General features: G+C 42.6%; 2 long non-coding RNA genes across 5 annotated transcripts; one reads left to right on the top strand and one right to left on the bottom strand.

The window, feature by feature from the left end:
- Positions 1 to 694: 694 nt before the first annotated feature.
- On the bottom strand, positions 695 to 22,283 carry LOC129621330 (uncharacterized). Of its 4 annotated transcripts, none has more exons than XR_008699227.1 (4): positions 22,144 to 22,283; positions 21,511 to 21,599; positions 18,915 to 19,087; positions 695 to 893 (listed from the first exon to the last, which is right to left on the bottom strand). It is a non-coding gene; the product is annotated as an uncharacterized LOC129621330 (long non-coding RNA). The 4 variants fall into 4 exon arrangements; XR_008699226.1 differs by lacking the exon at positions 695 to 893 and adding an exon at positions 10,977 to 13,131; XR_008699224.1 differs by lacking the exon at positions 695 to 893 and adding an exon at positions 13,173 to 13,965.
- LOC129621333 (uncharacterized) lies at positions 17,543 to 19,385 on the top strand. Its single transcript, XR_008699231.1, has 4 exons — positions 17,543 to 17,624; positions 18,254 to 18,310; positions 18,392 to 18,806; positions 19,239 to 19,385. It is a non-coding gene; the product is annotated as an uncharacterized LOC129621333 (long non-coding RNA).
- Positions 22,284 to 24,456: the final 2,173 nt, after the last annotated feature.

Here is a 24,456-nt window from a genome sequence, read left to right as displayed (position 1 = left end):
TCTAATAGTTGGCCAAGGGGTTGATAGGGCATTAATCCATCTGTTTAATTATTCAACAAAGTTATTCAATCTTGCCTGTGTGCCAGGCAGTCTTTTAGGCACTTTCACACAAAAACCTCTGCCCTCTGAGAGCCTTCCATCTGGCAAGGGAAGATGAACTATATAATTATAAATAAGTAAATTATTTCATGTTTTAGGAGGTGATAAATCCTATGGGGAAGTCATAACAAGATAAGGGGAGTAAGGAGGGGAGATGGGGATGGCGGAGGCAGTGGGAAACGATGCAGGTAGCAGTTTTCAAGAGGATGGTCAGGTTAGGCCTCACAGAGAAGGTAAAATGTAGGGACTTTCCTGGGTCCAGTGGCTAGGACTCTATGCTTCCAATGTAGGGGCCCTGGGTTTGATCCCTGGTCAAGGAACTAGATCACACACACCCCAGCCAAGAATTTGCATGCCACAACTAAAGATCCTGAGTCCCACAACTAAGACCTGGTGTAGCCAAATAAATAAATATGAGGGGAAAAAAAGAAGAGACCTAGAAGGTAAGGGAGTTAGCCACATGAATACACAGGGTTAAGACAGTTCTAGACAGAGTACTCAGTGCAAGTGAGGGATAAGGAAGGTTTATATAATTTTAACTAGTTGAAAAATCAAAATAAGAATATTTCATGACACATGGCAATTATATGAAATTCAAATTTTGTGTCCCGAAATAGAGTGGTATTGGAACATAGTCACAACCATGTGCTCACTGGCTGCTCTGGTGCTAAAGGGTAGAGTTGATGCTGGTGGCAGGGACCGCATGGCTCATGAAGCCTGGAGTATCTGTGAGAGTTTGCATGGTTTCAGAAATGCAGAGGCGGCAATTTCAACATTATTACCAGTGCAACTCGCTATCAAGTAAAACAACAAATCAGAGATACAGGTTACTCTTTGAAGGTTATTTTCATGACTTGCAACATTTTTTAAAAAGTCTTAGCAGATTTACTAGACCTCTTTGTTCAAATTATTCTTCCAAAAACAACGAACAGAACAAATTGATAACACTTCTACAGAAGTCTCTATTGTCTAGAAAGACAACTTTGATATTCCAATGAATGCTATCAATTTAATGCCCCATTAAATCAGACCTTTTTTTAAAACAAATTGCAAATACAGAGTCTTTCTTCTTCCTTGGAGATAGAACATCTTCATTCCTTTTTTTTTTTTTTTGAAGGTCAGGCTCTGGAATTTCATGATTTAGCATTAAAAGCAAAAAGCAGACCAATGAAGCTCAATTTTAATGGTAGAAATGGAATAGGAATTAATAGGAATTTCCTTAGCCATCTAGGGAGCATGAAGTATCCACCCTCCATATTTGATGCTCAGGAGAAAAGCTTGCCTGGCAATGAAAACAGAACGAAGAGGTGGAGAAAGACAATTCCTGAAAATGTCTTACTTTTCATATATGTGAGCCCATATATTCCTTTGGGTCCTTGAGCCAGGTAGGGTTGGGGTTTTTTCACTTACAAATGACATAGTCCTAACATGAGGACAGATACCAGAGAGAGGGTTGAAAGAAACAGTCCAGAGTTGGTGGGACTCAGCATGGGATGAAAAGGGGATGGCTTAAAGGTGACCTCAGGAATGTCATACATCAGAGATTTGAAAAATAGTGGTTGCAGTCATAGAAACAGGAGCACTGGGAGAAATGAACCAGTTGAGGAACATGAAGAATCAAGTTTGGGACCTGCTGAGTTTGAGGTGATGGTTGATGGAAATGTGAAGGAAACCAGAATATGTCATCACAAAATAGGTATGCTTCTTTGACATAAAACTCACTTTGAGCTGAAGGTAATTGAGAAGCAGCAAACCCAGAAAAAGTTCCCTCCCTTTTTTGCCTAAAGGCAGGATATAAAACAGAACTGGACATGGAACAACAGACTGGTTCCAAATCAGGAAAGAAGTACATCAAGGCTGTATATTGTCACCCTGCTTATTTAACTTATAATGCAGAGTACATCATGCAAAATGCTGGGCTGGATGAAGCACAAGCTTGAATCAAGATTGCTGGGAGAAATATCAATAACCTCAGATATGCAGATGACACCACCCTTATGGCAGAAAGAGAAGAACTAAAGAGCCTCTTGATGAAGGTGAAAGAGGAGAGTGAAAAAGTTGGCTTAAAGCTCAACATCCAGAAAACTAAGATCATGGCATCTGGTCCCAGCACTTCATGGCAAATAGATTGGGAAAGAATGGAAACAGTGACAGACTTTATTTTTTTCTCCAAAATCACTGCAAATGATGACTGCAGCCATGAAATTAAAAGATGCTTGCTCCTTAGAAGAAAAGCTATGACCAACATAGACAGCATATTAAAAAGCAGAAACATTACTCTGCCAACAAAGGTCCATCTAGTCAAAGCTATGGTTTTTCCAGTAGTCATGTATGGATGTGAGAGTTGGACTATAAAGAAAGCTGAATGCTGACGAATTGATGCTTCTGAACTGTGGTATTGGAAAAGACTCTTGAGAGTCCCTTGGACTGCAAGGAGATCAAACCAGTCAATCCTAAAGGAAATCAGTCCTGAATATTCATTGGAAGGACTGATGTTGAAGCTGAAACTCCAATCCTTTGTCCACCTGATGCAACGAACTGACTCACTGGAAAAGACCTTGATGCTGGGAAAGATTGAAGGCAGGAGGAGAAGGGGACAACAGAGGATGAGATGGCTAGATGGCATCACTGACTCAACGGACATGAGTTTGAGCAAGCTCTGGGAGTTGGTGATGAGCAGGGAAGCCTGGCATGCTGCAGTCCATGGGGTTGCAAAGAGTCAGACATGACTGAGAGACTGAACTGAACTGACTGAGGATATAAATTCTCCTTTTACTCAAGATGGATTCTCATCAGCTCAGAGATACAACAGGGAAACCTGCAAACAAACCTCATTCCCTTATTTTCCTCCCATATATTTACCTTCCCTCAGTTTGGAAGACTAAAACTGCTCTGTCTTATCATTTCTCTACAAATGTATTGTTCTCTGTTGAAGGTACTCTATAATCTGGAATTCTAAAACACCATTTTGAGTTACTTTTGGTTTAGGCTCTCCTATGTGTGCTGCATGTATTAATAACTGACTTGGTTTTCTCTAGTTCATCTGTTTTGTTGTGGTTGTTACTGTTGTTACAGGGGTCTCAGCCAAGAACTCACAGGGTAGAGGGAAAATTATGATGATTCCTTGCCTACACCTGTGAACACTCCTGAGATTCTGGAATGAGCCTGAGTGAGTGGTCCAGGCAGAAATGTCAGCTGAGGAGCCATCAATGTAAAGCTGTAATTGAACCATGAGGATGGGCTCCCTGAGAAACCATGGAAAGAAAAGAGGGCTGGTGACTGCATCTTAGGAAAACCTGGGGGAGTGACTTTCATGAGAAAAGTGATTGGCAGGAGAAAGAAAATCAGGAATATCACAATCCAAAAGGCAGAGAAGAGAAGATTTGGAAAGAGGCAGAGTTGGAAGCAGGGCAACAGAGGTCAACATTTGAGTGATAGAATTTTGATGAAGCTTCCCCTAAATATTATAAAAGAGCCAATTCTGAATGCTTGAAACCAGGTAAGTAATAAATATGGCAGAGCTTATGATCTCATATAGTAACATACAGATTTAATAATTCACTTTAGGGACTTCCCTGGTACTCCCAATGAAGGGGACCTAGGTTCAATCCCTGATCAGGGAGCTAGATCCTACATGCCCCAGCTAAGAATTCATATGTGGCAACTAAAGATCCTGCATACCGCAACTAAGAGGATCCTGAGTGCTGCAATTAAGGCCTGTGCAGTCAAATAAATAATATTAAATAAATAAATAACTTGCCAGATCTCCTGTGGGTACTCTTATTCCCTCTTTCCTCTTCTCAACACCCCAGTGAGCCCTCAGGTACATTTGCTAACTCTCTGAATCACCCACGAAATCTTAGTTATTTCCTGTTTTTCAAATATTTAATTATTATTATTTTATTGAGGTGTATTTGAATTACAATATTATACAAGCTTGAGATGTACAACATAGTGATTTAAAATTTTTAAAGATTATACTCCATTTATAGTTATTATTTAATATAGGCTACATTCCTTGTGCTGTACAATATATCCTTGTAGTGTATTTATTTTATACATAGTAGCTTGTACTTTTTAATCCCTTACTCCTATCTTCCATCTTCCCTCTCCCCACTGGTAACTACTGGTTGTTCTCAATGACTCTGCTTGTGTTTTGTTATAGTCACTAGTTTGTTTTATTTTTTAGATTCCATATCAAAGTGATATCATCCAATATTTGTCCTTTTCCATCTGACTTATTTCACTAAGCATATGTGTATGTGCTCAGTTGCTAAGTCGTGGTTGACTCTTTGAGACCCCATGGACTGTAGCCCTTGAGGCTCCTCTTCCCAGGAATACTGGAGTGGGTTTGCCATTTCCTCCTCCAGGGGATTTTCCTGACCCAGGGATAGAATCCATGTCTCCTGCATTGCCAGGCAGATTTGTTACCACTGAGCCACCTGGGAAACCCTTCAGTAAGCATGGTACTGGCTAAATCCTCCTTTTTTTTCAAATTTCTGCAAACTAGGCTTTCCTCAGGATGCTAGGAGTTGGACAGGGACTGCTACTACAGGAATCCCTATAGTGTTGGGAAGTCAGGTTTCTCAAAGGTTCTTTGATCGTCTTGTAAAGGGCATTGTCCTACTGAGTGAGCTCCAAATGCAGGCTTCATGCTGGGGCTAGACTTCCCAGGGTTCCTCCCTGTGAACCACAGCACTGGAGCAGAGCCTGCAAGCTGGAAAGAAGGGAGGGGATGAGGAACTCCTCCAGATCTGCCCGAATCCCACACTGGCTCTCAGATATGAGGACATTTTAAGTAAAATCCTATTTTGATTCAGGAACACAAGATTCTCTGCCTTCTACCTCAAAGTCTCACAGAACTATCCTGTGCTCCAATGACATGTAAACCTCAGATACCTCACAGAGGGTCAATCCAAGAGGAAGTGAGACCTGGGTGAGGGTGGCGGCCAGTCATCCATTTGTTCATTCATTCAGCAGATATTTACCAAGCCATCTGTTCTGTACCAGTTAGATACTTGGGATATAGAGATGATGAAGACAGATCTGATCTTCATCCTCATGGAATTTACAGCCCAACAGGGAGACAGAAAACAGCAACAAGGCAAAGGAGACAGAGATGAGCAGAAAGGGGTCTGATTTAGACCAGGGGGCGAGGAGAGACTTCTTGAAGGAGGTGACCTTTGGGCTGAGTTATAAAATATGAGCTATTACTGGATGTCCAAATGAGAGAAAAAAAAAAAAAGGCAGAGAAAATAGCATGAGCAGCAGGAAGGCCATGATACCATGGAACTGAAGGTAGGCCATGGTGGGAAAAGGGGATGAGCAAGGTGGGTGGGTGGGTGTTAAGTGGGGAGGGGACAACGATAGGGAAAGGGCAGGTGACAAAGATTCTCTTCTCAGAAAAACTAGAGTCACATTCCTCTGAGCCCCCTCCTTGACTAGGTCTTAAGCCTGGTCTCTAAAGACATAAACAAACATGTGTTTTCTAATAGCTCAAGGCCACATATCCCTAAGATAATCCTAGCCTCCACTTAAAGTACCTACCTGAGAAAACTCAAGGCTGTCAGGAAATTTGCTGTTGGTTCTGGTCATCGCCTGAGGACAGGGTCTTCATCTCTCAATCTCTATTGGATGGTAAAATTGTAACGTCCATAGTGGTTGGCCAGCAGACACAGCTAGCCTAGTTGCACTGATACTCACTCCCCTTTGTAATCTTGCACTTCCCTGATTGTATTAAGCTCCCGTCTGCCTCCTCTCCCTACTCCCTCATTCTCCCTTTAAAAGACCCATGCATCTCTACCAATCCAGGTTGAGTTCTGTTCATGATGGACTCTTTCCTGTTGGAAAATGTGTAACTGATTAAAATCTGTCCGTACCACTTTAGCTAGCATCTGACTTTATTTATGACACAGGTCAGGGGTGCCCTGAAGGCCAAGAAGTCTAGGTTTTATTCTAAGTGCAGAAGAAAGCTATTGTTGGTATTAAATGGTGGCAGGGGTGGGGAGTTGTGACTTGGGCTTTATGATCCTCCGGGCTACTGGGTGGCAAACAGAATGCAGTTGGCAGTGGACATGGGTTTGATCCCTAGTCAGGGAACTAGGATCCCACATACCATGCGAGCATGCTGTCACTTCAGTCCTGTCCGACTCTTTGCAACCTATGGACTACAGCCCCCGGGCCCTCTGTCCAAGGGATTCTCCAGGCAAGAATACTGGAGTGGGTTGCCATGCCCTCCTCCAGGGAATCTTCCCTACCTAAGAATCGAACCCACGTCTCTTAAGTCTCCTGCATCGGCAGGTGGGTTCTTTACCGCTAGCACCACCTGGGAAGCTTTCTCACGTATCATGCAGCACAGCCAATATACTAAAAACAAAAAAGAAGGAAAAGAAAAAAGTAAGAAACTGGGAGGGCAATTAGGAGGGTGTTGCAGTAGTTAGGGAGCAGAGGGAAGGTCAGAGCAGGCTGCCAGATATACTATCATGTATAGGAGAGGGGGTTAACTGTTGCAAATTACTCTTTTCCCTCTATTCAGCCATCATTATTAAGGATGGGGAGTCTCATCTTGTACACTATTTACTCCTTTTTTTTTTCACTATTTACTCTTATACCTCCTGTTTATTACTCAGCTTTTCTGAAAGAGCTGGAGAACCATTTGGTAATTTTTCCATTATAGTAAAATAAATTCTAAAGAGCAAGAGCACATTAGAAAGAAAGTGAGAAATATAGCCACTATCAGTCAAGACATATTCCTCAGCTCTTCCACTGTGACTCTTACTTCAAACAGATCTATTTTCCAGTGAGATGCAGGGCCCAGTTTCTCTCCTCGGCTCAGGAGAACCACTAGCTTTTTGTTTTACAAAGCTCCCTAGAAAATATGGCACATGTGCTACTCTCTCGGATTTTAATAATGAAGAGGAAAAATTTTGTTCTTCATACTCATCTGCACTTGAGCACTTTGTTTCTCTTTACTTTTCCTATATTTGTTGTGTCATTCTTACTTAGCTTTGGCAAATGAGAGCAGTGGCAGCAGCCTCCAGGGGAATTTCGTGTTCGGTGCCTGACACGCCATCCTGGGCACAGGTGTGTTCAGCCCAGGGCAGCTTGCTTTCTCCTGCTTCCCTCTCCAGCTGTCATCACCCAGTCTCCCCAGCGGTGGTGCCAGAACCTGCGACCTGACCTCAGTGGTTCCACTAATGACTGTGTAGGAATAAATAATTCAGATAGTTAATGAGGGTTTGAGTTATTTCCCCCAACGAGCCAATTTTCTGGCAGCCTGAGGCTTCAGAGTTCAGCGTAGTATGTGTCTTTAAAGATGCTGCCTTTTTCGCACTCTTTTCTCACAGTCTGGAAGTATTTGGAATTTGTTTTTTTAAAGTCCAGATCTGCTTCTGACAATGGGCCTCTTTGACAGTGCTCATGGGAAATGAAATAGGTCCCAGCCTGCCTGACCCAAGCATTCATGGAGAAAGTGAAATAAAACAGTCTGTATTTGTGAACCGAACTTCTGCTTGGACCTCCTTTCCTCTTGTGGTAGGTTGGTAGAAGCCGAATCACAATCAACTTACACTCTAATGAGTCTGTTGACGCAGTGTTTTGACCTCGTTTCCCAGGGATTTGCCTTTGTTGCGGGTGGGACATTCTAAAACGCCAAGGAGTGGGTGGTGGATCAGTGTCCTCAATGAGCCCGTCCTTGGAACCCCAGGATGGTCTCATTTCTGTCCAATCTGATTATTGTTCTCATTTCTGTCCATCTCTGCAAAAGTCACTGCTGGCTCCCTCGTGTCCAAGCTAGGTTTCCAGGTCCTCTTTGCTCTGCTGCCCTCAGTTCTTTGGGAATATCTCACTGCTCCTGTACCATCTAAGCGACGGAATTCTATTTCCAAGGCCTTTGGGACCCAGGCGGCCGCAGGGCTGATCCTCTGCTGTGGCCTGTTTCACTGAGTAACTCAGCCTCATGTGCCTACATCAGCCTGCAAATTGGTGGCCCACACGTGGCCCTCAGATGTGTTTTGTTTCATGTATACTAATAAAAAATTAAAATTAGATCCAACACTTAGAAATCAGAAGCTTTCATGTTTTTCAGATCCTCCTTCCATTCGTTCCTGTCTCCTTGCCTTCTCTGAACCCACAAATAGACCTTTAAAGAGCCATCCCCTGCAATATACCTCAAACTACCTCTTCAAGCTTACCTTTTTCAGTTCTGTTCTATACTTGACACTGTATGGAGCTAGAGACTTGACACTGCTTGAACCCTAGTGCTTCTTAAACTGTTTGTGGTAAAGGATCAATTCAAAAAATTTCCAACTGATTGCAATAGTAAAATATAGGAGTCTGGTTCAACATGGTAGAGTAAAAAAGAATTTGCATTTATCTCCTCCTGCAAGAGCATCAAAGTCACAATGAGCTGTAGAATGACCATTGACAGGAGGATGCTGGAACCTACCAAAAAAAGATACCCCATGTCCAAAGACAAGAAGCTGCAGCAAGACAGTAGGAGGGTCACAATCATGAAAAAATCAAATTTCATACCCACTGGGTGGGTGACTCATAGACTGGAGAACAATACCAAAGAAGTTGTTGCACTGTTGTGAAGGTCTGGAACCCCACATCAGGCTTCACCAGTCTAGGGAGCTGACAAAGGGACTGGGGATCCCCAGGGAATCTGACCTAAGCCCAGCAGGATTTGATCACAAGACTTATATAGGAATGGGGGAAACAGAGACTCTAGTCTTGGAGGGCACAAACAAAACCTTGTATGCACCAAGATTCAGAGGAAAGGAGCAATGACTCCACAGGAAACAACCAAAACTACATGCTAGTGTTGGAGGGTCTCCTGTGGAGGCCTGGGTCGGCAGGGGCTCGCCACAGGCACGGGGGCACTGGCAGCAGCTGTCTGGGAAGGTCCCCTTTAGCATAAACCCTCTTGGAGGTCACTATTAACCTGACCATCAGGCCAAAAAACTACCAGGAAGGGCGCACAACCCCACCCATCAGCAGATAATTGTATTAAAACTTTACTGAGTAGCTTCCTTTAATTTTTGGGGCTCTAAAATCACTGCAGATGGTGACTACAGCCATGAAATTAAAAGATGCTTGCTCCTTGGAAGAAAAGTTATGACCAACCTAGACAGCATATTAAAAAGCAGAGACATTACTTTGCCAATAAAGGTCTATCTACCAAAGCTATGGTTTTTCCAGTAGTCATGTATGGTTGTGAGAGTTGGACCATAAAGAAAGCTGAGCACTGAAGAACTGATGCTTTTGAACTGTGGTGTTGGAGAAGACTCTTGAGAGTCCCTTGGACTGCAAGGAGATCCAACCAGTTAATCCTAAAGGAAATCAGTACTGAATATTCATTGGAAGGACTGATGCTAAAACTGAAACTCCAATCCTTTGGCCACCTGATGTGAAGAACTGACTCACTGGAAAAGACCCTGATGCTGAGAAAGATTGAAGGTGGGAGGAGAAGGGGACAACAGAGGATGAGATGGTTAGATGGCATCACCAACTCAATGGACATGAGTTAGAGTAAGCTCTGGGAGTTGGTGATGGTCAGGGAAACCTGACGTGCTGAAGTCCATAGGGTTGCAAAGAGTAGGACACAACTGAGCAACTGAACTGAACCTAACTGAGTAGCTTCCTGGGCTTCCCTGATAGCTCAGTTGGTAAAGAATCTACCTGCAATGCAGGAGACCCTGGTTTGATTCCTGGGTGGGGAAGATCCACTGAAGAAGCGATAGGCTACCCTCTCCCTGGTGGCTCAGCTGGTAAAGAATCCACTTGCAATGTGGGGTCCCTGGGTTGGGAAGATTCCCTGGAGAAGGGATAGGCTATCCACTCCAGTAGTCTGGCCTGGAGAATTCCATGGACTGTATAAGTCCATGGGGTCGCAGAGTTGGACACAACTGAGCAACTTTCACTTTCACATAACTTTTTACTGCGTAAGGCCCTGCTTACCAGAGCAAGACCCAGTTTTTCCCACCACCAGTCCCTTCTCTAAGAAAGCTTACACTAGCCTCCTCCATCAGAGGGCAGAGAGAAGAAGCAGGAAGAACCACAATCCCACAACAACTAAAACAGAACCACATTACAGAAATTTAATCAGGATGAAAAAGCAGAACGTTATGTCACAACGAAAGGAGAGATAACACCCCAGAAAAACAACTAAATGAAGTGGAGATAGGCAACCTTTCAGAAAAAGAATTCAGAATAACAATAGTGAATATGATTCAGGATCTTGGAAAAAGAATGCAGGCAAAGATTGAGAAGATGCAAGAAATGTTTACCAAAGACCTAGAAGAACTAAAGAACAAACAAACAGAGATGAATAATACATTAGAAGGAATCCACAGCAGAATAACTGAGGCAGAAGCATGGATAAATGACCTGAAGGACAGAATGGTGGCAATCACTGCCACAGAACATAGGAAAAAGAATGAAAAGAAATGAAGACAGTCTAAGAGATCTCTGGGACAACATTAAACATATGAACATTTGCGTTATAGGGGTCCCAGAAGGAGAAGAGAGAGAGAAAGGACCTGAGAAAATATATGAAGAGATAATAGTTGAATCCTAACATGGGAAAGGAGATAATCAATCAAGCCCCAGAAGCACAGAGAGTCCCAGGCAGGATGAACCCAAGGAGGAACATACTGAGATACATGGTAATCAAACTGACAAAATTAAAGACAGAGATAAACTATTAAAAGCAACAAGGGGAAAATGGCAAATAATATACAAGGGAACTCCCATTAGGCTGTCAGCTGATTTCTCAACAGAAACTCCACAAGCCAGAAGGGAATGGCATGACATATTTAAAGTGATGAAGGGAAAAACCTACAATGAAGAATATTCTACCCAGCAAGACTCTCCTTCAGATTTGATGAAGAAATCAAAAGCTTACAGACAAGCAAAAGTTAGGAGAATTCAGCACCACCAAACCAGCTTTATAACAAATGCTAAAGGAAGTTCTCTAGGCAGAAAACAAGAGAAGGAACCCAAAAACAATTAAGGAAACAGTAATAGGATCACACATGTTGAGGTACCTTAAGTGTAAATGGATTAAATGCACTAACCAAAAGACAGACTGGCTGAGCTGATGAAAACATGTGCGTGTATGCACTTCCACTGACCACATCACTCTGCTTGACCCCCCAAATTGAATGTAATTATTTTATATTGTTAGGTTAATCATGTTCCCATTATGGCTTGCAATTGTAATCACCTTTTATTTTTTGTCTGGCTATTGATTGTGAAAACTGACAAACATCTTTTACTACTGTGATTATGTAACTATTACTTAATATCATTGTATCATGATTGGTCAACAGAAAAATTATGGAATTCTATATCACCAAATCTAGCATTTAATAGAAAAGCCTATAATCACTTTTTAAAATCCATATGCACATCAGAATTATCTTGGAATTTTCTGAAAAATACAAATGCCCAGGTATTAGTATTATTATTTTTTTTTTTTGCCAGAGCTCCAGATATGTTTCTAATGAGCAACCATGTTTAAAAAGAACTGGACTTATGAGGATATTTTACTTTTATCTAGTTTGTTTCACTTTTCTATTTCATATTCAGTGCTCCCATTTCATTTAGTTTATGTTTTCCTATTTCTCCATCTCTTTTTTTTAAATGTTCTTTCTCAAGACTTATCAAGCATAGTGGAAAAACTTTTGTATACATAAATATAAATAATATGTATGATATATGTATTTTAGAAAACTTATGAATTTTTGCCTACCTAAAAAATTTGACATTTTGATTCTACTTGTTTGACTTAGTATGAATAGAATGCTAGATTTCTAATTAAAAATTAGATATGCAACAAGCAATAAAGGTTTACTGTATAGCATAGGGAACTACAGTCAATATCTTATAATAACTTAACTTATAATGGAAAATAATTTCAAAAATAACATGTGTATACATAAAATGTATGTGTGTTACGTATAATAACATGTGTGTATATGTATAACGTGTGTATACGAATCACACACACAAAAAAGGATTCTACTTTTCGAAATTTAGCAATGTTTATCTTTTTACCAGTTTTTAAACATGTCCTATGGACATCTAATAACAATGTGTGAGATACAAAGTTTTAAAGATATTTGTGTGGGATATGATTAATATAAATTAAATATAAATCTATTATATTTAAATTATTAATGACATAATTCAAGATAATCCTAATTCTTATTTTTTCTGCACTTGATAAAATATTCTCAGAGAAATGTTAATGTCTCACTATGATTATTTTTTCTTTTCCCTTGTATTTTTTCTGATTTTTGTTTTATGTATCTTTGTTCTTTTATTGTTACAGTGTCTAATGGTATATGATGTCTATCTTCTTTGTGAATTGTACCTTTCATCATTGAAAATATTCATCTTTGTTTCATTTAAAAAAAGAAATGGTAATTATGTGATATTACAGACGTGTTAGCTAATGCTATGGTGACAATCACATTGCAACATGTAAATGTGTCAAATCAACTTGTTGGACATCTTCAGTTCAGTACAGTCGCTCAGTCGTGTCCGACTCCCTGCGACCCCGTGAATTGCAGCACGCCAGGCCTCCCTGTCCATCACCAACTCCCGGAGTTCACTCAAACTCATGTCCATAGAGTCAGTGATGCCATCCAGCCATCTCATCCTCTGTTGTTTCCTTCTCCTCCTGCCCCCAATCCCTCCCAGCATCAGGGTCTTTTCCAATGAGTCAACTCTTCTCATGAGGTGGCCAAAGTACTGGAGTTTCAGCTTTAGCATCATTCCTTCCAAAGAACACCCAGGAATGATCTCCTTGCAGTCCAAGGGACTCTCAAGAGTCTTCTCCAACACCACAGTTCAAAAGCATCAATTCTTCGGCGCTCAGCCTTCTTCACAGTCCAACTCTCACATCCATACATGACTACTGGGAAAACCATAGCCTTGACTAGACGGACCTTTGTTGGCAAAGTAATGTCTCTTCTTAATTTACATAAAGTACCCTGCCATTTATATCTCAATAAAAAATTACACCTAAAACACAGTAAAATGTAAAAAACTTTAACACTAAACAAAAAATGAAATAAAAGGACATACACAAACACAAGTTCATTTTTTAAAAATTATTAGTTTGAAGAGAAAAATTACTCCCTTATATTACTATATAATTTTTAAAAGCTTTCGCTCAGTTCTCTACTTAACTCATCATGGGTCAGTAACAATTACAAGCATGGCAGAACAATTCCCAGACTTCTCTGCTTCTGTGCCTTTGCTGATGCTGTTTCTCTACCTGGAAAGCTGTGCCCATCGCTGTCCATCCTCCCTGCCTCCCCTAGCCCTCATTACCATGCTCATCTTCTCAAGACCTTCTGATCTTTCAAGGTCCTTTCAAATGCCACCTCTGCTAGGAGGCATCTTTCCTGCTCTTTGAGCCTCTGCGGAACACAGATCAACTGCCAACCTTTGGACACTGCATTATGGTCATGGTATACTGGAATCATTATACCCTTACCCGATATTCCACTGCCTGAGCTCGAGGACTTTCTTTCCCATGGTATTAACACAGAGCCTTGTATCAAGTAGGCTCTCAACACACACTTGCTGATTTGATACTTCAGTTAAAAAAAAACAACAATCAAAGATGCCATTTGGTTGCTCACAGAATGTTAGTGGCAGAAGCGGGAACAAAATTCAGGGCTTTGGGCTCTTAAGTTCATTCTCATGAATTTGCACAAATATAGCCTGAAAACTTGAGATCTCTATTATAGAGCATCACAGAAATCTGATTAAGAAAACACAGGTCTATTTATTATTGCCAATTGAAATTTGACAGTCTATTTTCCCAAATTTGAACGAAGGCTCAGGCACCTAGAGGAAGCAGAAGAAAAGGCCCTGGAATTAGAATCCACATGTTCTTTGACCTTGGTTCACTTTCACCCAAGATCTGGTCATTCCTGGTTCTCTTTCCAGCTTTAAAAGAGGTGGCGGGGTGGTGGGGGTGGGGGTGGAGGAAGGACTCCAGAGGTCTGAGACCCAAAAGCGGTGTTGCTAAGGGGTTGCAGCCCCCTTAGTAACACCGCTGGCAAGGGTCACCCAGCCTCAGAGAGACTCTTCCTGGAAAAGAAAACCCTGGAGGCCAGAACAATGAAGGAACTGGGCCGCTTGGGAGGGATACTGAAGACAGAAAATCCTGCCTACCCTTTCAGGGCCTCCCTGAAGTTATGGGAGGTCAGACTATGTATGTTTTTTGAGGGTTTGGGTATGTTTTCAAAATCAAGGAACATCAAGCCATGTAAAAATTGTAGTATTACATATTAAATGCCTAATACATAGCAAATTAACACTTTTCACACACACACACACACACACACACACACATAAGAAGACTGCAGATCTAGCCTCATGTAGAAATAAAGCTGAAAGTCTGTATGTGAGGCTGTCTGTGAGTGTGAGGCCTGGGATTGGGGTTGAGGTCGGGGGTAGAAGACCCACTTCTGATGGTTTATGGCTGATGGGGCTCCTTTCTGCTCCCAAAGAATTCAGATATTTACCTCCTAGTCTATCTTGGGAACCACTTTCAGCTGTTTTCTCTATTCAAACACTCCCTAACGGTCTTATTCATTCTTACAGTTCTAATTGCCATGTTCACTGACTCTCAGATCTGTACCCTTTGGTCGAGCCTCTGTCTTGAAATCCAGATCCTTGTACCCAATCTCTGTACCCAGTGCCCACTGGACATTTCAATCTGTGTATCCTCTTGATACCTCAAGCTCAATGTTCCCCAAAATAAAGCCCACTCTTCTGTCTCCTTTGCTGTTCCCCACTCTTTGATTTTGTGCTCCAGGCCCAGCTGGCTGTGAAGAGGCCCAGCATATGCAGTTCTTCCAGGCCGAAACTCCCTCTAACCTTTCCTTCCCAGTTCCCTTTGCCCAGTTCCCATCTACTCAGCTATAAGATGGCATTTCTTTTATTCCAGGAAGCTGCCACCAAATTCTTAGACCAGGCTGCGCCCCTGGCTGCACACTTTCATCCAACCTTGATCTGCTCTTCAGTTTATTACCATCTTGTCTATGTTCATACTTGGTCATGTCCATCTCTCTGTGATCCTATGGACTGTAGCCTGTCAGGCTTCTTTGTCCATGGGGTTTTCCAGGCAAGAATACTGGAATGGGTTGCCATTTCCTCCTCCATGGGATCTTCCCAACCCGGGGATGGAACCCATGGCTCCTACATCAGCAGGCACATTCTTTATCCACACCATGGTCAGGATTTAATTAATTGTGGACTTTTTCTTTTAATGACTGTACCTACTGCTAGCAGAAACCCCCCTGCCTGATTGTAGGGATCCTTTCTACCTTGTTCACTGCTCTGTCCCCAGGGTCTAGTATATGGTACCTGGCATACTATAGGCACTTAATAAAATATGTGTTGACTGACTGAATATATGAATCCTGTTGCTCCATTACTTAAAATCCTTCAAGCTGGCAAGCTTCAAGATAAAGGCCTGTCTGTCCCACATGGGATGTGGGGCCCACAATCTGAAGCCTGTCTACATTTCTTCCCACCCTCATTCTATCAGTCCAGTATAAGAGTTCAAGTTTTAGCATCAGATGGCCTGGGTTCAAATCACAGCTGTGTCATTTTCCTTGGAAAATTACTAATAGTTTTACTACCAATTTTTTTTTTTTTTTACTTACTAATAATTTTCCTTGGGAAGACTGGTAAAGCTTTTGATGCCTCATGTTTCTCATCTATTAAACGGGAATAATAACAGTACTTACCTGGTAGGCTTGTGAATATTAAAGTTAATTTTACTGGACTTCCCTGGTGGTACAGTAGATAAGAATTCGCCTGCCAATGCAGGGGACACAGGTTCAATCACTGGTCTGGGAAGATTCCACATGCCAAGGAGTAACTAGGCCAGTGTGCCTGCCACAAGTACTGAAGCCTGCATATTATAGAGCCCAAGATCTGCAACTACTGAGCCCACAGGCTGTGCCTGGACCCCATGCTCTGCAACAAGAAAAGCCACTGCAATGAGCAGTCCGCACGCTGCAACTAGAGAGTGGCCCCCATTTCCCGCAGCTAGAGAAAGCCTGTGAGGAGCAACAAAAACCCAGTACAACCAAAAATAAATGAGTAATAAAAGTTAAAGTAAAATTAACTTCACTTATTCATCAACATTACATATAGGATACATGTATACATATGTGTATATGAATTTATATGTATCAACATATGTTGTACATATATTGCACATACATGCATGATATGTGTATGTGTTAATGATATTTATTCATTAATTTGCACATGTATATGTATATATGGATTGATGTACAAAAATTCTGTGTGTGTGCACGTGCAGAGTGCTTACACCAGTGCCTGGCACATGCTATGCTCCTTTCCTATCGCAGCCTCCCACACTCAGTGCTTAAATCAGACTGATTTAAGCTGATCAGTCAGTTTTGGTCCCGCAGTGCACCATGACTTCTCCGTCTCTTTGTATTTGCTCCCCTCTTGGCCTGGAATAGCCTCATATCCTCCTGCCCTCACGACCCAGGTCAGGTCACCACCTTTGGGGTGCCTTGGGTCACCCTCTCTCCATCTGGCGGTATGCAACTTCCCTCAGCCCATCACGACTCCATGTACTCCTTTCTTATCTGCTGCCATCAATGACTGTGAGCTCCCTGAGGGCAGGGTTTGTATTTCATTGCTTTGTATCCTGCATCGAGCACAGTGTCCCAGCTCCAGCAATGCTCTAGAAATATTTGCTGAACAAATGCAAACAATCAAAATGATTTATAGACAGGGCTTGTGTATACATATGTATATGTGGGCCAATGACCTCTGTGGAGGGCCTGGGTGGTCCACAGGAGAGGAAGGAGGGCCATGGTATGAAGGGAGAAGCTCCTCTATTTCCGAGGGTAAGGGTGGGGTGGGAGGACAGTGCTAACAGAGGAGTGTGTCCCCCTTTCCATGTCGGTGTCCCCTGTGCTATTGGTAGCAGTAAAGAACCCACCTGCCAGTGCAGGAGATGTAAGAGATGTGGGGTCAATTCCTGGGTTGGGAAGATTCCCTGGGGGAGGAAATGGCAACTGACTCCAGTATTCTTGCCTGAAAAATTCCACGGACAGAGGAGCTTGGTGGGCTATGGTCCATAGGGTCGCAGAACTAGACACAATTGAAGCAACTTAGCACACACACACAGGTTGTGGGCACATTTTGCAGTTACGGCTGCAATGTTCTACATATTGCAGTGGTTGTAGCTTTGCTTCTAATTTGACTGTGATCTTGGAATACAGCTTCTCAAAAATTCAGTTCCCTCATCTATAAAGGAGACCCAATCAGCTGGCCTGGGCTGAAATTAGCTGCATTCCTTTCTACTTTGCTTCCCTAGTAGCTCAGCTAGTAAAGAATCCACCCACAATGCAGGAGAACCTGATTTGATTCCTGGGTGGGGAAGATCTGCTGGAGAAGGGATAGGCTACCCATTCCAGTATTCTTGGGCTTCCCTGGTGGCTCAGCTGGTAAAGAATCCACCTGCAATGTGGAAGACCTGGGTTTGATCCCTGGGTTGGGAAGATCCCCTGGAGAAGGAAATGGCTACCCACTCCAGTATTCTGGTCTAGAGAATTCCATAGACTATATAGTCCATGGGGTCACAAAGAGCTGGACACGACTGAGTGACTTTCACTTCACTTCTACTGCATAACTCAGTATAAAAGTATAACTCAGTTAAAAGTATAACTTTTAACTGTGTCTGTTCTGATTGTGCAATGTCCATGCCTTTCTATTTGTTAATTTTTGAACATTCACCCTGACCCCTAACTACATAGTAAGTATATACTACTTTTTGGCTAAGTATTTTTATATAAATTGACTTGCTTTTTTGTTTATATCCATTTTAGTCTTGTTCTAAAACACAATATTTTTTAAAATCATGAATTTTTTAGGCAAATGGTACTTTTTAAATACACATGAAAATATATACACAACTGTTATACTCTTCCAGAGAAGGCAATGGCACCCCACTCCAGTACTCTTGCCTGGAAAATCCATGGATGGAGGAGCCTGGTAGGCTGCAGTTTGTGGGGTCGCTAAGAGTGGGACACGACTGAGCGACTTTGCTTTCACTTTTCACTTTCATGCATTGGAGAAGGAAATGGCAACTCCAGTGTTCTTGCCTGGAGAATCCCAGGGACGGAGGAGCCTGGTGAGCTGCCGTCTATGGGGTCGCACAGAGTTGGACACGACTAAAGCGACTTTTTCACCTCTACCATCCTTTTGGGTACAGGTATGCACACTACTCTTTGGGGATCTCATAGACCAGTGGTTCTCAAAGAGTGATCCCTGGACCAGCGACACCAACATCTCCTGGGGACTTGCTAGAAATGTACATTCTCCAGCCCTACCCTGGATGTAATGAGTCTGAATCTATGAGAGTGAGGCCAGCAAGCTGCGTTTCAACAAGCCCTCCAGGTGACACTCTCAAGACTGGAAACAGCTGTTGGAGACCTTTCTGGGCTCCCATGAGCTTCTACACAGAAGTTCCTAACTCAGACCCTTTCCTGAGGCCCAGCTCAGCCCCACCTCCTCCAGGGCCATTCACTTGTCCTTGTTCAACCACCGAGACTGGAACAACCACGAGAGCACACACCTGCCTTTCCTGCAGCTCACGCGGCAGGATCCCCCAGAGGCAGCTTCTTTTGGTACAATTTCCTTCCCACTTCTATTGTTTCCCTACCTTTCAGGCACTGAGTTGATTAAATTCAGAGGCAGAAATAGGTCAAGCCCTCTGTTCCATACAAACTAATTACCTTCTCTGTCTTCCTCATTCTGTCCTGTGAGGTAGGGGAGTCCTTGCTGCTCTTTCACCCAGCTTGATCCTCCATGTGGTCGACAGCATTCTCCACTAGGCAGGGCACAAGGCCCCTAGTTGTCCACAGAAGCTTGAAGACACTTTCTTGTCCTTTGACCAGAGGCTTGATCCCTGGAGAAAGAAGCATAGGACCTTGTAAGGATTTGGTTTTGCTCAGCCACTGATGCTACGGCAAAGCCACCGCTGTTTCCTTCAGGGATTTTCCCCCTCTGTTCTCCATGTGCACTCACTCTTTCCTTTGCTGACTTCAGCTATTTTGTAGTTTCAGCTGTTGAAGAAGCCTGAACCCATGTGTGCAATCCCCACCTCTCAGAGAAGCTCTCATTCTGCAATTTCTGGGCTAGCCCCATCCTCTGCACCTCACAGCCAGCAATTGCAAAGCTGAATCTATCACCTCTGTGGAGAGGAAGAAAACCTTTTACCTTTAACCTTCTAAAGTCTCAGCAGGGCCCCTGCGGGCAAAGAGATGGATTAGTGAGAAAAACACAAGCAAGTTAATTCCCAGGTGTACCTTGTGTATGTGGACATGCGAGAAACCCAAGAAAAAAGAAAAAGTAACTCTCTAAGAGGTGGCTTAGAATTCAGGCTGAAATACCATCTTCATATTCACTAAAAAAAAAAAAATGGGCATGGGGAAGGCCAGTCATGGGGACAACGGCAGGAAAAGCAGGGTTGTTTGTGACGCAGATTTAAATTGCTGCCTTCTCCTTGGATAAGAGTTTCTTGTGGTTTAGGGTCACTCTTCTCTTCCTGATACAGAGAGGGAAACACCCTTACAAATGGAGAGTTCCTTTATAAATATAGAGCTTATCCGGTATCTGCTGTTTTTAAAAAATAACCAGCTGAAATAATCCTTATACCAAAGGGGCGCTGTCCGTAATGAACTTGCTCTCTTGCATTTCCCATCTCAGCTAATGGAACCAAAGTCTCCTGCAGTATCCAGGCTAGAGAACCCTCCGTCTTCCTGACCTCCTGCCCCCCCATTTGGGGTGCTGTCCAGGGCGTGGTGATCCTGCCCCTTCCTCCAGAATCTTTCCTCCCCTCCATCCACAGCCACTTTCTAAGGGAAGGCCCTCGCTCTGTTTTTGTTATTACAGCTTCCAAACTGGAGTAGAATTCTAAATAGCAAGTAAAATCATTAGCACATTTAGCACTTTGTTGCTAAAAGTTTTTCAGGGGCTTCCTACCACCTAAAAGATCAAGTTCAACACCTTTGCAAATAAGGCCAGCCCCAGACTTCCTTTCCTGCCTGTTTCCAAAGCACACTGGACATGCTGGGAGCTTTCTGGCCTTCAGGCCTGGGACACTTTCTGGCAGCCTGTCCCCTTCCCATCACCCCTGGAATCCCAGGTCTCCCGTCAACCCTGTGCAGGCTCCCTGACTTTTCCCTGCACCCAGCCAAGCCTAGGCTCTGTCCTCAGCACCTTTGGGATCTCTTCAGTGAGGGCAGGGCCTCTGCAGAGGAGAATGGGGTGGTCTCTCACTCACCCTGACCCCCTTAGGGCCCAACGCACATACTCCTATCAAATCGGCACTCACACAGCCTCTAGACATTAATCTTTTTCCTGACAGGTGCTGGGGGAGGAGAAACTCCCCCAGGGACATCTTGGGGTGCCTGGCTGGGTCTGAAACTTAAACTGAGAAAGACAGATTAACAGGAGGGGAGCATACAAATTAAAATAAAATTTAAAAAAATGTATGTGGGATTCCTCACCAGAGAATGAAGACTCAAAGAAGTGACCAGAGTAGGAAATGTTTATATTTTTCCGCCAATTAAACAGTAAATGTGTGCAGAATTAACAACACAAAGGAGTTTGGACTAAGGATGTTTCAAGGAGGCCCAGGTAACCCTTATCTTCTTTAACAAGGATAAGGGTTCCTTTAACAAGGTTTGTTTAGAGATTCCTTTGTTGCCCTCTATGGGCCGATAAGAGTCTATATCCAGTAAAAGGAGAATTTTATTTCCGGTCTTCAGGCAAACAAGGGAGAGCTTTTCCTGGGTTTGCAACTTCTTAATTGCCTTCAGCTGAAAATAATTTTTTATGTCAGAGGAATATTTTGGGGTGACACGGTCTGGTTTTTTTTTTTTTTAATCAGCTCTAGCTCCCTTGTACTTGCAGAGTGCCTACCTCCAAGCATGAGTTAGTAACAAAGTTCCCTTCACCCCCAAAGAAATGTGGAAACTCAGAGCAGCCCCAACATTTTGTCTGGAGTCACAATGGCATTAGGCATGCCCACCTCCCACCCACACTAGGCTTCTTAGACAACACTCACTATCTTAAGACGTGTGAACGAAAAATGTTGCTTGCCATGGGAGTAAAGAAAGGACGTTACAGCTATCAAGGCCACTAAAGCCGCCACCAAGAACAGGATACTGGCCCTAGATAGCTGAGGTGCCTACCAAAGAAATAATTTAAGTGAGCCCAGACTCTCACATGTTCCCATACAAAGAAAAGTGCTAAATTCATTAACTTGAGATATCTAAGTTTTTGTTTTTTTTTTTATTAACAGTAATCTTTCGAAATTCCAACTACCTGGTCTTTGTTGCAAAAACTCTTGGTTTCTCTTTGAAGCAGTCCTTCAGAGTTGAGAGACTGAGTCCTGGGCTTAAGTACTGTTTTGGCTGCCAAATAAAACAGAATTCTCAACTTTTAGGTTCTGCTTTTTTTTTTTTTTCAGTCAGCTTAGAATCCAAACTAGCAATCCCCCAACCTGTCTACATTAACAAGTCAGTTTCATTAGCGTAACTTTACTAGTCCAGAGACTCTTACGTTGGAAAAGCGAGTTGCAAATTTTTTGTTTCATTGCAGAAATTTCTGGCAAGTCTCAAGTCATCAGCAGACAGTGTAAATTTACATTCCTAGACTCGCCTTACATTGTTGTAGCCCACAATCTTAATCTGTTATACCACAATCCTCTCTCAGTCCTAATCAGGCTTCTCTGATCTGCCTTCAGCCAGGCCTCAAAGAATTAATAAAACAGACCTTGCCCTTCCCTTATCAAGACACTATCAGCCTTCCTTACTGGTAAACAGTAATGAACACAGCTTTGCCATAGTAACAGGTCTTTTGAAAGTCAGCATTCAACAGGCCTGTGTGTACTCCAGGCCTCTGCAGCCTAACTAGGGGTTTGTTAGTTTGCATTCAATGTGAGTTTTATTCTCTCACCAAGTTCTGTTTCTTCGGTTAATGCCTGCGTGCTGTGAAAAACTTGGCCAGGCATGGAGACAATCCCCCCAAATGCCTTTGTTTCTAGATGAAAATCGGCCTCTGGCGTCTTCCTGGCAGCAAAACCCACCTACAGCTTGTGAAGGTGACGATGACGTGCCTTCTGAGAACTGACCAGCAGAGGGTGCTCTTGAGAAAGAATAAGCCTTTGGAAGCGTCTTGTTAGGGACCGGAAAATTCCCACACAGGAGGCACCAGTTAATTTTAATTATTGTAATTAATGGTAAATGCAGGCGGAGCTTCCACAGGACATAAACCCAGAACAGCTAAGGAATGAGAGAGGTGCCAAAGTCAGGAAACCCAGGAGGAGAACCTACCCAAAGTGGTGTTTAGATGAGAATTTGAAGCCTCCAATAGGGTTTTGCCTTCTTACCAACATCCCTGCAATAACAGAATTTCCTCCCAAGTAATTCTGAAACTTGCCATATTTAGGTCATGTCGTGTTGGACTCCTTCAAAACTACTTACTCTGGGTTCCTGGGGAATTATTCTCAACATTCAAACTGAAAGTGACTCTAAGCCAGAAGTTGGCAAACGTTTTCTGGTAATAATAGGCATTTTCACTTCTGTAGGCCATATAGTTTCTGTCACAACTTCTCAGATCTGCTATTGTAGCTCAAAAGCAGGTACAGAAAATATAAAATGAGTGGGCATGGTTGTATTTTAATGAAACCTAATTTATGGGCCCTGAAATCTAATTTTATATAATTTTTATGGGTCAAAAATATAATTTTTCTTTTTTTCCAACCATTTAAAAATGCAAAAATAATTTTTAGCTTATAGCCATAAAACACTCTGCCAGGTTTGTCCCACAGACTGTGGTTTGCCAACTCCTGCTTTAAACTATCTCTTGACTTAAACTTTGGACTTCATCTGTAATTTCTACATCTCTCTGAGAGAATATCTTTGTAAAATTTTTTCCCTGGGACCCCATCTAGAAATATTCAGCCTCCAAGAAAGAGGAAGGAAACAAACACCTCTTTGAGGTCCTACTATGTCTATTACTGAGCATAGAGATGTTGAAAATTCAGAGGTTATTGAAAACACATAATTCTCAAGGTTCAACAAAACTAACTGCTCTTTTCTGGTGTGAATATTGACTGCAAAGTGCAAATTTTGCCAGAGAGGCTCTGCTGGATCAGCACTGAACTAGGGGAGAGAGCAAAAGTGGAGCCTGATACACCAAGGTTTGAACCTAAACAGACCCTTAGAGATTGAGATCTTGGGTGTGTGTATGACAACTTCTTCAGCTTCTCTTTCTTCGTCTGTAAATTGAAAGATACTATTACCTATCTGATGGGGCTTTAAGGAGAATGTCAAGAACCTGAAACACTGTAGGCACTAAAATAGATGGCAGCTTTTATCACCCAGAAGACAGCGATGAACCCAAAGAAATACCTAAATATCTCTGTATGAGAGCTAGGGTGAGATCCAGTTTTAGTGGTGGGTTATATGATGTCTTAGTCTATTCAAGCTACCCTACCATAGACTACAGCACCCCATTTGGGCTGAATACCATAGACTGGATGAATTATAAACAACAGAAATTTGTTTCTCAGAGTTCTGGAGGTTGGAAGGTCCAAGATCAAAGTGCCAGCAGATTGTTTGGAGAGAGCCTGCTTCCTGGGTCTTAGACAGCTGTCTTTTCTCTTCATCTTCACACTGGTGAAAGGGATGAGGGAGCTCTGGGGTTTTGTTTATAAACTAACCCTGTTTATGAGGGTTATACCCTCATGACTTAATCATCTCCCAAAGACCTCACCTCCAAATACCAACACACTGGACCTTAGATTTTCAACATATGAATTTGAGGGGAACACAAACATCCAGTCCACAGAACATGGTAATAAAGATGGACTGAAAGAGCCTTTTGAGAGCAGATATTGTGTTAGTCAGACTCTGCAACCCCATGGACTGGAGAGCAGGGTACACACCAAGTTCCACTTTTTTCTTACTCAGATTAGCTCAGTGGCTGGCATCTAAAGGGATCTCAACTGTAGGGGAAAACTTGTGCTTCATTGGAAAGCACACTCCTCTGGGTTTATCCCATTCTGGTTCCCAGGGGCTCTGTCCCTTTCCTTGCCTTTGAGATATTTTAGGACTCTATGAGTTGTAGGTAACTGATAGCAATGTAAAATAGCTCTTAGTTAGACAGGCAACTACAGTCTGTCTAGAGGAGGTTCAATTCACTTCTCTCCCTGTTTGTGAAAGAGGCTAATTTTATATCCATTGCAAATCCACTTCAGTATTCTTG

This window comes from Bubalus kerabau, chromosome 10 (assembly GCF_029407905.1).
Source record: "Bubalus kerabau isolate K-KA32 ecotype Philippines breed swamp buffalo chromosome 10, PCC_UOA_SB_1v2, whole genome shotgun sequence".
NCBI classification, from domain to species: domain Eukaryota; kingdom Metazoa; phylum Chordata; class Mammalia; order Artiodactyla; family Bovidae; genus Bubalus; species Bubalus kerabau.
This window is presented reverse-complemented; position numbering and strand designations above follow the sequence as displayed.